The sequence below is a fragment of the Mustela nivalis genome (genome assembly GCF_964662115.1).
Source record: "Mustela nivalis genome assembly, contig: HAP1_SCAFFOLD_3146, whole genome shotgun sequence".
Classification (NCBI taxonomy): Eukaryota; Metazoa; Chordata; class Mammalia; order Carnivora; family Mustelidae; genus Mustela; species Mustela nivalis.
In genome coordinates this window covers 6,228-19,854 of record NW_028133524.1, presented here as the reverse complement: position 1 = coordinate 19,854, position 13,627 = coordinate 6,228, and the positions used below count along the sequence as shown (strand labels likewise).

The following is a 13,627-nucleotide window of genomic DNA, read 5'->3' as shown; positions in this document are numbered from 1 at the left end:
CCTGTGTCAAACAGCAACCACCCCGCAGGAGGCTGGTGTGCACCGGGCAAGGGCGAGAGTGGGTGTGGTTAGTGAAGTAATGGGGGCTGCTCTGGGGTTCTGGGGGCGAAGGGTTTCTCTAGACTAGACGGGAACCAGACGCGGAATTAGAATAAAGGAGTGACTTACTCTCACTTAGGATTCAAGAGGCGCCCCCTGGCTTCTGTGCTTAAAAAAACCATAGTGAAGGCAAAATGTGAAGTGGGAGGACACTTGGGAGACTGCCTACCTACCCAGCCCGATATACCAAAAATAGTATTTTATCAGTTTTTTTTCTTTTTGGCACTTTACATATAAATCGGTTGTCTGTATTTCTACTGGAAATGGCCCATTTTGAGATCTGTGCTGATGTTGTGTTGTCATTAGTGTATTTACCTTTCGCTATAGATTTCAGCGATAGTAAGAACATAGCTCTTAGTCACCTAGGTAGTTCTCTGTCCCCAAGTGCTCTTCTAATTTAGTCCTCTGACTCTTTTCGATAAAGAAATTCTTAATTTTTATGAGGACAGATTTTTTTCCAAAGAATTTTTCTGTTACAGATTCTGCTTGTGCTAGTATACCTAGAATTTTGCCAAGACCATTGCTTCCGTTTAGGCTTTTTTATTTGCAAGCCACAGAAGCTGGCATAACTAAAGGGAAATTCATCATAAAACTTGGGATCTAAACTGTAACCTGGAGGTAGGAGAGTCAATGTGGCCACAGCAGATTCTGGAACTCAGAACTAAAAGCCTTACCTGGAACCAAAGCATCTTTCCCATTGCTCTGAGTTGACCTGCTTTGCTCTCTTCATCTCTCCGCTCTGCTTCTCTCTGAGCAGCCACATCACTCTTCCCTCTTCTTTTCTCCATACTGTGGCCACCCCACTTCTGGCACCCTGATGAGCAGACTGGCATCTCTTTGCCTCAGTTTTAACTCACGGCAAGCTAACTCATAGTTAGAATAGTTGGCCTATTCTGCGCCCTTCTCTCCAAACCAAAACCTTCAATGGTGTCCAGGGAATGCTGGAGTCACAAACTTTAAGGGGCTCATCCAGGGAGGGGCATGTGGAGAAAGCGCAGTTATCAAAGGGAATAGAGAATGTGCCCTGAGCATTTCCCATAGAACAAGTATAATCCACATTCATCAATATTTTATTCTAGCACCTCTAGGGCTTTGAATTTTCCATACTTCTGAAATCAATTTTTGTGTAAGGTATGCTTTAGAAGTATCATTTTGTTTTTATTTTATATTGCAAAATGTTAACCACCTGTCCCCAAAATGTGATAGAAAAAAAGTCAAACTTGTGCCAAAATTGCTATTGAAATGAACCAGATGTCTTATATATCAGGTTGTTTAAAGTATTTGAGGAGTCCCACTATTTATATAATGATTTAATTGTTGGAAACGCCTCTTGGATATATGTTTTGTTGTTATTGTTCTTCTTTACTAATTAAAACACATGCCAAAGGAACACACACACACACACGCACAACAGTCTGATCTAAAAATGGGCAGAGGAGGCACCTGGGTAGTTCAGTAGTTAAGCATCTGCCTTCAGTTCATGTCATGATCCCAGGGTCCTGGGTTAGAACCCCACCTCAGGCTCCCTGATCAGCAGGAAGCCTGCTTCTCCCTCTCCCACTCACCCTGCTTGTGTTTTCTCTCTCACTGTGCCTCTCTCTGTCAAATAAATAAAATCCTTTACAAAAATAAAAATAAAAATAAAAATGGGCAGTGGACCCGAATAGACATTTTTCTAAAGAAGACATGCATATGGCAGACACATGAAAAAATGTTCAGCATCATGATTCTCAGTGAAAGACAAATCCAAATAACAATGAGATATCACCCCACTCCTGTCAGATAGCTAAAATACAAAAGACAAGAAATAAGGGTTGGCGATGATGTAGAGAAAAAGGAACCCTCATGCACTATTAATGGGGATGCAAACTGGTGCAGCCACTCTGGAAAACAGTGTGGAGGTTGCTCAAAAATTTAAAAACAGAGGTACCCTATGATAATTCTACTACTAGGTATTTACCCAAAGGAAATGAAAACACTGTTTTGAAAAGATATATGCATCCTTGTATTTATTGCAGCATTATTTACAAAGACCAAGATATGGAAGCAAACTAGTGTCTGTCAATAGATGAATGGATAAAGAAGATGTGAGATATATATCTATACCTATAGCTATATTTCTATATATCATACATACATACATACACATACACAAGGGAATAATAGCCATAAGAAAGGATGGGATCTTACCATTTGTGACAACGCGGATAAGCCTAATGGGTATTATGCTAAGCAAAATAAGTCCAACTGAGAAAGACAAATACCATATGATTCCATTTAAATGTGGAATCTAAAAAAACAAATGAAAAAGCAAACAAAAAGCTGAATAAATATAGAAGACAAGTTCATGGTTGCCAGAGGGAAGGGAGTGGAGGGGGTAGGCATAAAGAGCGAAGGCCAGTGGGAGACACAGGCTTCCAGTAATGGAATAAATAGGTCAGGGGAATAAAGGGTACCGCACGGAGATTATGTCAATGATATTGTAATAGTGTTGTATGGTGATGGCAGCCACACCTGTGGTAAGCACAGCATAATGTATAGAGAGGTTGAATCACTATGTTGTACACCTGAAACTAACGTAATACGGTGTGCCCACTATACTCAGATACAGAAAATGTAAAAGACCTCGATGTGAGACAGGAATCCATCGAAATCCTTGAGACGAACATAGACAGCAACCTCTTTGACCTTAGCCACAGCAACTTCTTCCTAGAAACATTGCCAAAAGCAAGGGAAGCAAGGGCAAAAATGAACTATTGGGACTTCAAGATCAAAAGCTTTTGCACAGCAAAGGAAACAGTCAACAAAACCAAAAGACAACTGACAGAATGGGAGAAGATATTTGCAAATGACATATCAGATAAAGGGCTAGTATCCAAAATCTATAAAGAATTTACCAATCTCAACTCAACCAAACTCAAAGCACAAATAACCTAATCAAGAAATGGGCAGAACACATGAACAGACATTTCTGCAAAGAAGACATCCAGGTGGCCAACAGACACATGAAAATGTGTTCCACATTGCTTGGCATCAGGGAAATACAAATCAAAACCACAGTGATATACCACCTCACACCAAAATTAACAAGTCAGGAAATGACAGATGTTGGTGAGGATGAGGAGAAAGAGGAACCCTCCTACACTGTTGGTGGAAATGCAAGCTGGTGCAGCCATTCTGGAAAACATTATGGAGGTTCCTCAAAAAGTTGAAAATAGAGCTACCCTATGATGCAGCAATTGCAGTACTGATCACTTACCCTAAAGATACAAATGTCGGGATCCAAAGGTGCACATGCACCCCAATGTTTATGAGTAATGTCCACAATAGTCAAACTATGGAAAGAGCCTAGATGTCCATCAGTGGATGAATGGATAAAGAAGATGTGGTATACATGTACAATGGAATACTATGCAGCCATCAAAACCCCAAAAATCTTGCCATTTGCAATGACGTGGATGGAACTAGAGGGTATTATGCTAAGTGAAGTCAATCAGAGAAAGACAATTATTATATGATCTCTCTGATATGAGGAATCTGAGAGGCAGGGTGGAGGGGCTGTGGGGAGGAAGGGAGGGAAAAATGAAACAAGATGGGACCAGGGAAGGAGACAAACCATAAGGGACTCTTAATCTCAGGAAACAAACTGAGAGTTGCTGGAAGGTGGAATGGAAGGGATGGGGTGACTGGGGGATGAACATTGGGGAGGTATGTGCCATGGTGAGTGCGTGAATTGTGTAAGACTGATGACTCACAGACCTGTACCCCTGAAACAAATAATTCATTATATGTTAATAATAAATAAATAAATAAATAAATAAATAAATAAATAAATAAATCAAATGATAAAATCAGCAAACATGATCCCTCTACTTTATGGCTCACTGACACAAGGAAGATAGGCGCCACCACTAGGCCCCATGTTTGAGGAATCTTTGTCCAGACCTTGATGGAGAAATAGCTGAATTCAGAAAGACATGATCAGCCAAGTGACTCCACTTCTTTCCCAGCCCTTTTTCCTATGGGGAAGGAGCACCTCTGGACTAGATAAGTCCCAGAGATTACTGAAGAGGCAGAAACCAACCAACCAACCAACCAACCAACCAACCAACCAAAAATATCTGTCCAGATTGTTGTTAGTAATTATTTTGTCATTTGCCCAGGAAGATAATTTTTTAATTAAGTAATTATACCATGATTATATTATACTGGCAAAACAAGTGTCGGCAAATTACTTCTTTGATTCTTATTTTTTTCACTTATTAAGTGTCACAGTTGAACGAGATGATTTCTAACGTTTCTACAAATGTAAAAATCCTGGTTTACTAATTTCCTAGTTTTCTATGTAGAAGTGTGTGGGGCTGTATGAAACTACAAGCTCAATGCTGTCTTCCCCCAAGGCACTCCACACTCACTAGAGCTAAGACTCCAAAGACTAACCTACCAGTGACACATTAAGAAATTAGTATACACCAGGTGCCTGGGTGGCTCAGTCAGTTAAGCATCTGCCTTCAGCTCAAGTCTTGATCCCAGGGTCTTGAGATCAAGCCCTGCATCAGGCTTCCTGAGCAGGAAGCCTGCTTCTCCCTCTCCCACTCCCCCTGCTCGTGTTCCTTCTCTCGGTGTGTCTCTATCAAATAAATAAATAAAATCTTAAAAAAAAAAAGAAATTAGTATACATTTAATAATTTCTCTAATAGTGGTGACTGGGAGAGGAGAATTATTATTCCTCCTTAAATCTTTAGTGTAGACTTTGCAAAGAACATTTTTAATAGCTCTCTTGAGGTATAACTTACATAGAACAAACTACATATTTATATGCTGATACAGAGACCTAAGTACATACCCACGAAATCATCGTGGTCAAAATAATAAAGATATCCATCACCTCAAAAAATTTTCTTGTTCTCCTTTCTAATTTCTTCTTCTAGCTGCTCTCCCCAGAAAACCACTGATGTCCTTTCTGTCACTAGATTAGTTTGCATTGTTTTAGAATTTTATATAAATTGAATCACATACTATGTAACCTCTTTTGACTGGCTTGTTTCATTCGGCAGAATTAGTCTAGACTCATACATGCCCTTGTGCTCAGCAACAGTTCATTCCTTTTTATTGCTGACTAGCATTCTAATGCATGGAGACAGCAGTTTGTCTATCCATTCCCCTTTTGATGGGCATCAGGGTTGTTTCCCCCTGGGGGGCTATAATGAACAAAGTGTCATGGACGTTCATGTACGAGTCTTAGCATACACACATGCTTCCATTTCTCTTAGGGAAATAATGGTTGGGTCAGATGATAAATGCAAGTTTAGCTTTTTGAGAAATAACTGTTTTTGGAAAGAGTTTTTGTGATTCTACATTCCCACCAACAACGTAGGAGAGCTCCTATTTCTCTACATGCTCATCAACACTTGGTATGATCAGTCTTTCTAAATTTTAGCCATTCTAGTAGGTGTGCAAGGGTAGCTTACAATTTTGAGTGAAGAGACATGATGGGGGTTGGGGGGAAGACTGGTGTGAATTCATTTCTGGAAAGATGCCTGTCAGTTCATCTCATGCTACTTGAGTCCCCCCAAGCTGCCTTAGTTGTTGGTCCTGGTGAGTCTAGATCTTCACCTGATTTTATGATGCTAAAAGCCACCCATGCCTTCTAATACATGTATTTTCAAGGTACCAGAACAGCCACCCCATGCCTTCTAATACATGTATTTTCAAGGTAACAGAACCCACCTCTGTTGCTTGTTGCTGAAGGTCTTCCTTATCTACAGGTGGCTCTGCCTGGCAGGCTTTCCTTCACCATCTTCTGGCAACAAACCCCACCCATGCCCTAACTACAGGATCTAGATCCTGTCTCTAGATCTTACTGCCTCCAAACCAAGATCTATTGCTCTTAGATTTTGGATACGTGAGCCAATAAACTGCCTTTTTAAAGCTTAATCTAGTTTGGAGTCAGGTTTCTGTCACTTAAAACAGACAGAAATCTCCCTGTGCCCCATTGTCCCCTGTCTGTCCTGTGCATGGGTACCCAGAGCCAACCATGAGGCCTGGAAATCAGCAAGTGCTGAGTAAATAAATGAGCAAGGTCTTAAAATCAGAGACACTTTTATAAAGCTTCCAGGAAACTGCTTTGCTTTGAGAGGCCTCATGGGTAAGCAGACTGGAGCCAGACTGCCAAAGTGAGATCCCAGCTCTCCCACGTTATCCACTCCGTGACCTTGGGCAATTTATTCATTTCTCTGTGTGTCATCTTCTGAAACGCTAAAATGTAGATGATAATAGGACCTACCTCAAAAACTGATGAGGATTAAGTGAATTAATTTACAAAAAAAGCACTTAAATAATGTCTGATGTTTCTTTTTTTTAACTTTTGTTTTATTTGGTGATGCAGATACTTTTTCGGATGAACGAGTCGAGACTGCGGGGCGCCTGGGTGGCTCCGTCGTTAAACATCTGCCTTGGGCTTAGGTCATGATCCCGGGGTCCTGAGACCAAGCTGCGCAGTGGGCTCCCTGCTCAGTGGGAAGCCTGCTTCTCCCTCTCCCCCTGCTTGTGTTTACTCACTTTTTGTCAAATAAATATATAAAACCTTAAAAAAAAAAAGTCAAGACTGAAAAAGACTTGGAAGTGTGCTATCAAGGAATGATATGCTAAAAGTTTAGTTAAACTAGTCATGGGATCTTTGGTGAAATGCCAACTATCCCTGAGAATCAGTTTTTCACTCTTTAGCCAAGTGTGTATAAAGACCCATGTTCTGGCTCAAATAATTGAACATAAGGTGGTTTAACAGAAGTTCATGTAATAAGGCTCCTGAGTCGGGGAGTGGCAGGTTAGCTGACTGCTGGTTCATGTGGAGTGAGTAGAAAGGCAAGGTTAGCATAACACTTCCAAAGATTAGACTGAGTTGCTGGCAATAGTGTCAATTAAAGAAGATTATAACCCTTGGGTCCTCCACTCATGCTCATCCCGTAGAGACCACATATTTAGCGTTTGGCCAGGTTGGAGAGCCTCATGGAGAGGGAGAGGGAGGGAGATGGCAAACCTATAATCTGAAGAACAGATGAGAGCCTTTACAATGCTTGCTCTGAATGACAGGAGACTCAGAGAAGATGACACTGCAGACTTCAGACACTTCCGATACTGGCCCGGGGAGGCCTTTTTCTGAATGCTCCAGAAGCCCAGCGTGGAAGGCTGCAGGGGGCAAACCCTAGCTCAGCGGGAGGATGTTCTCTTTGCCCTGTAGAGCAGAGCGGTCTGGTGATGGCGAGGGCTGCCCTGCAAAGCTGCAAGCCCCTGAGCCTGAGGGGTGCAGGGTGAATAGGAGTTTAGGGACCCATTAGCAAAGAATTGTGGGAAGGATGGATCACCCAGGACTGCTCGGTTTCATTTCAGATTCTAAAAAGATAGGACTCCTGGGATGCCTGGGTGGCTCAGTCAGTTAAGCCGCTGCCTTTGGCTCAGGTTACAATCCCAATGGGATCGAGTCCAGCATAGGCAGGCTCCTTGCTCAGCGGGGAGACTGCTATTCCCTCTCCCTCTGCCCGCCATTCTCCCTACTTGGGCTCCCTCTCTCTAGCAAATAAAAAAAATAGAATTTTTTTAAAAATTAAGAGAAAAAGATACATGACTCGGTTTTGAGTTTTGGGTTTGTATTTTAGATTCAAAAGGGGTTCATCAAATACTTGACCAATGAGCTGCCTCTTTTGGAAAGTAGCAACAGCTACATATATTTGTTGGCTTTCGCCTGCAAGGCCCCATCAGAGTGGAAGAGCCATGGCTGCCTCTCCCCCTCCCCCCAGGGCAGATTGTCCCCAGCTGGTCCCGTCTTTAGGCTTGTGCCCAAGAAGTTAGAGTTGAGCCTACTTTCACTATTGCTTTTACCTGTGGCCATGGCCTCCGAAGAACCAAACACTGGTTCTGTCCTAATGTGATGCTGAGATGAAGCCTTGTGAATCTATCTAATGGTAGTTTTTCAATTTGGTCCCTTCCCTCTCAGCCCTGGAAGCACAGAAGACAGGGTTGATGTTCAAATCTTGTCTGCCAGTACATTCCTTTCCGCAAAAAGAGTTTCCAGAATGTTTGCTCACAGAACAACCAATGGCTAGTGGAGCCCACACTAAGGAAACATAAAGGAATTAAAATAAATTGAGGAGGACCAGAATTAATCCATTTGCTCCAAAGTGAAAAAGCTGACTTTTTCTTTTAAAAAAACCTTCCTTCCTATCCTTCTCCAAACAGTGGTCCAACCTCTCCATGCTGCTTAAAAAAAAAAAAAAAAAAGAAGGTAGTATACTAAAACTCTTGTTTAAAAGTCTATTTTTTTTTTAAAGGAATCTACTTCTTGTACATTATTGACCAAACAGCAATGAGAAACAGCCAAGTGCATATAAAGACCCATGTTCTGGCTCAAATAATTGAACATAAGGTGGTTTAACAGAAGTTCATGTAATAAGGCTCCTGAGTTCAGGGAGTGGCAGGTTAGCTGACGGCTGGTTCATGTGGAGCGAGTAGAAAGGCAAGGTTAGCATAACACTTCCAAAGATTAGACTGAGTTGCTGGCAATAGTGTCAATTAAAGAAGATTAGAACCCTAGGGTCCTTTGAGATAGCCTATGGACACTGTGAGATAGATAGATAGATAGATATAGATAAATAGAGAAAAGCAAATATCTTGCAATACAGAATTCTTAATTAAACACAGCTGTTTATCAAAATAGTGGTAACAATTTCAACTTCTCAGACCTCTATTGTTGCTTTTCCTAGAAATTTTGTTTTTGTGTTGGTGCTTGTTTTTTTTCTGATTCTTTTGACTAAAGTAATATACAATCCTTGCTAAAAAAAAAAATCTAGAATATTTGGAAAGAAAGTTATGAAAAAAGATTCTGGATTCAGAAAGTGAATATAAAAGTTAAAAGTGCACATTTTAGGTGGTTGATTTTACAATTATTAAAGTGCCTGAGCTGTTTTTACTCATAACACTTCTGACACCGAAGGTGTTGGGTTTTTTCCGCACATCAGTTGATCCTCCGACTCTCTAGACAACATCTAGATGTCCTACAGTTCAGCTCTGACGCGGACTTCCAGGAGTTAGCACAGACCTGGCAGGACCGCCCAGCCAAAAGTCCCAGATGGTCACCCATACTTCTGACCAACCAACCGACTGTCAATCGGGAGCTCCCATGATCCCCTCCTCCTCAGGTTCAATAATTTGGTAGAGTGGCTCACAGAACTCAGAAAAGCACTTTGCTTACTATTACTGGTTTATCATAAAGGACACACTTCAAGGCTAGCCAGCTAGATGAGATGTACAGGGAAAGATATGTGGAAAGGGGCTTCCATGCCTTCTCTGGAAGGCCACCCTCCCAGCACCTTGATGTGTTCGCCAACCTGGAAGCTCTCTGAACCTCATGGTTTAGGAGGTTTTATGGAGGTTTTATGCAATCATGGGCCATTAGTGACTGAACTCAATCTCCAGTCCGTCTCCCCTTCCAGGAGGGCAGGGATGGGGGTGGACTGTTGGAACTATAAGTTCTCAACCCAAATTCTGTCTTGTTTCAACCTTCACACATCCTGAAGCTGTCTGGCCACACACACCCCCACCCCATAGCAGACATCTCATGAGAGTACACAAGACACTTACCGTTCTTTAGAGATTCTAAGGATTTTAGGAGGTGTGTGTCAGAAACCGGGAACAAAAACTAAATATATACTTATTAGTCCTCCTTTTAAAAATGTTTAAAATGCCCTAGCAATAGGTGTGGACTGATTAACCTACTTCTGAGGATCTTGAAACAATTTACAAATACCAGTCCTCTGACTCTAAAAAGGTAAAATGGGTCTTCTAGTTTTTAAAAGCATACGGATCCTTTTGAGCTCGCAGAGTTTGTACTGACCCAATCCATGCTTGAAACTTTGTGGATCCCTTTGCTAGAAGCGGACAGGATACCAAAGAGCTCTGCGGCAGGCAAGAGAAGCTCAGCCCCCAAAGATCATCAGTCAAATACCTGGCTGACACATTTTAATTAAAGATATTCTGCTAACGGCTTTTCCTTCTTTGTATGGTTATAAATACCAGGCAGCTTAACTAACTTTTACTGGCAATTCCTGAGCCCAGGAGTTCTCGAAGTGTGGCCCCGAAGGAAAGCATCACCGGCAAATCATCTGGAATTTGTCAGAACTGCAACTTCTCAGCCCACCCCACACTGACTGAATCAGAAGCTCTGGGATGAAGCCCAGCAATCTGAGTTTTAACAAGGCCCTCCAGGTGATTCTGATGCTGATAACATTCGAGAACCTCGGCCTTAGGTACCGCCCCCCACGCCCATCCCCCACCCCGTCCCAGCGCGGAGAGGAATTTGCTCTAATTGACTCAACATACTCAACTCCAATCACGTGTGTATCTGGACCAGGGTTGTGGTGACCATAATCCATAAAAACTCTCTAAGCTCTACACTGAAGATCTATCCATTTTACTTGATTTAATCAAACCTCAATTAAAAAAACAAACACAAACTGTATTTCTAAGAAAGCTGGTTAGGGCTGGGCTTGTCCCTGTGAATGGGGGTCGTCAGACCCAGGAACCTCGGCTACAGTGGCCCTGTACCCTAACTTGGCCATGGTGGGCCATTCCACAGCACTGAGAGCGAAGGAGGTCTGTGGGCAGCAGGCTCGCAGGGGGTCACTGACGTCGTGTAGCGGAGAGTTAGTCCCCAGGCAGTGGCCTCAGCTTGTTCAGTGGCACCGCGGGTCCGCCTCCCGGACGTGAACCACAAACACAGAAAGCCCTCGTGTGACACCTGGCAGCAGGTTGGAGAAGAGTAGCGGTCTCGAGCTGCAGAAGAGAAGGGAGAGAAACCCAGGAAGCTGCGATAAACCCCAGCTGATGTGGGCCGCGCGCACAAGTCTTGAGCAAGAGGGAAGCCGTGGCCATGAGTCACACACGCAAGGGGAACGGACCTGCCGAGGCAACTTCTGCTGCTGGCACAGTCCTCGAGGGGGCTGAGAAAGGAGGAGGAGGGGAGCATCCGCCCTCTGTCCACGCTGTGAGAGCGAGGCGCAGAGCACCCCGCCCCAGCCCTCCCCCGGGACCCCGAGAACGCAGAAATCCTCCGCCTCAGCCCTGGGTTCCTCGTGCGTCCTGACATGGAAACGAGAACACCCTGCTCCCAGCGCCCATCCCGTCCCACCAAGCACAGCCTTCTCGATCAGCCTCCCCTCCTCCATTCTTACTCCGGGAATCCTCGCCCCACGCTGCAGGGGGGCGCACCTGGGCTAAGCCACGCACTGCGGCGCCGCGCGAGCCTCGCGCCGGGAACGCCCCGCGAGAACAACCGCGGAGGAAAACTGCACCAGCAGGTGGAGCCAGAGTCCCGGCGATGCTGTGCTCATGCGCGGCCACCGGTCCGCGCCTCCGGGGTCCCCGCCGCCAACCCCGGTCTCCCCGCGTGCCATCTGCCCCCGCGATCTGTTTCCGAGCCTCTTGAGTTGCGTCAAACGTAACTTTTTGCATGCCCGGTTGAAATAGATACAAATGTAAAGTCAGTGGCATCTAAATTCCGTGTATTTCGCGGGGCATTTCAGCCTGGGAAGCAGGTCGCCGAGGCCCTACAGGCTCCAGCGCCCAAGCAGTTTTGTTTCTGAGGCTTCGATTGCTCTGGTTTCACTGTGGTGGATGCTTGTGGGTTCCGTTGGCTACCCAGCGTCCACCCTTTCTTTCTGTGTCGGGTGACTCTTTCGTTGTCTCAGGTGTTGGTGGGGAACGGCTCCCTCCCGCTACAGAACCTGAAGTGGACAGGGAACCCCTCCCTCCGGTCCCCTGCGAGTTGGCATGAGAAGCTGGGGACCTGGCCTCAGCCAAGGGGATGCTGCCACCTGCGACTTAAACTTCAGCAAAAATGCAGAGATGAGGGACTACAGGGCGCTGTGCCCGCATGTGAACTTGTCAGCTAACTAGTCAGGACTAGTTTCTCTTCCTAGTCTCCTCTGGCCACTTTAGTGCTTGCTGTACACTCCTCCCTTCTGTGAGACTTGGGCTCCTCTCCCCAGATCCCCCAAACTCTCCCAGGACCCCCACATCCCCCAGAAGCCATTGCTTTACATATTATTAAACGGAAATGAGGCCATCCCTAAAGTAACCACTGCCAGAGGGCCTGGGGTTGCAGTGATTGCTTTGGGTAGGGGCCAGAGTTCCGTGAAGCACACAGAGGGCTGATTCCCCAGCAAAGGCAGGACTCAATGGACAGAGAAGAGGGGTGCGTGCTGGTGGGCAGACATCCATGATGTCTGCTGTCCTACTTGAGACTCTATTACTTAGGACTTGCTCAGTGTGCTGGGTTTGGTAGTGGTCTATTCACTTATGTTCCTTTGGGTCTTGAGGAACACACACACACACACACACACACACACACGGATTACTTACACTGATGAAAAATTGAGTAAAGATACCCCAGAACATAGGCTAGAAGAGAGACTTAGGGCTTCAGGAAAGAACTCAATGAACACTAAGAGGAGCTAGTTACTTGGACCTTCACATGACCTGTTTGATTATATCCAGAAATAACAAAGACACACTCTCACAACCCATGTTCCAAATTAACTAGCTTTTAAATTTTATTTCTTAATACCCCAAAAGTATTCTTGACCCCCCAATCTTCCAAACAAAGAATAAAATGAGGAAAAAGCAAATTTAATACAAGCGGCAGTGGTGAGAATCCCACTCCAGCTGTACAGGACTGTACAGGACCATTGGCCATCAGCCTTCCTGTGATGGTCGCTGCAAGGAACAAAGACAGCTCCAGAAGACATGTGACATGAGGGAGTTTTTCATAACCTGACAGTTCCGTGTCTAGAATTCTTTTTTTTTTTTTAAGATTTTATTTATTTATTTGACAGACAAGAGATCACAAGTAGGCAGAGAGGCAGACAGAGAGGAAGTGAAGCAGGCTCCCTGCTCAGCAGAGAGCCCGGTGCAGGGTTCCATCCCAGGTCCCTGGCATTATGACCCAAGCCAAAGGCAGAGGCTTTAACCCACTGAGCCACCCAGGCACCCCCCTGCCTACAATTCTTGTATCACTCTCGCCTAAATTCCTCTCTCCTAAGCACCAGTCTCTGCTATGTTTCTAGTTTTCTTTGGCATGAGTGTTCCATCTTTCAAGGGATTTGCCTTCCTCCCTCTTGCTCTCCCCAAGTGACATTTTGGCTCAGGATGAACCTCAAATTTCATAATGGCAATGAGGAAGCATGGCCCAGTCCCTAAGCTGTCATCTTGTGTTTGTTGATATCCCGAGGTCTTGTCTCTCTTATGGGCTGGGGCTCCCTGGCCTTGTGCCAGAGTCCACGGACACTGGTGAGTCTTGCCTCCCACTGTCTTGACCCAACCACTTTTTCAGGCTCTCGAGTCTCTCAGCATCTCTGCGTCCCTTCTTCGGAGTCCAAGACCTTCTGGCTGTATTCCTTGTTCTATTCTAAAGGGTCTGGGCCCCTGAGACGCTGCCCCGGGGCACATGGATGCAAACAGTCCTCTCATCCGCTGC

At 44.7% G+C, this 13,627-nt stretch overlaps 1 long non-coding RNA gene across 1 annotated transcript; it reads right to left on the bottom strand.

Moving 5' to 3' along the window:
• Positions 1-10,548: 10,548 nt before the first annotated feature.
• On the bottom strand, positions 10,549-11,674 carry LOC309858670. The gene is made up of 2 exons (XR_014308299.1): positions 11,325-11,674; positions 10,549-10,926 (listed from the first exon to the last, which is right to left on the bottom strand). It is a non-coding gene; the product is annotated as an uncharacterized lncRNA (long non-coding RNA).
• Between the last annotated feature and the right edge of the window lie 1,953 nt (positions 11,675-13,627).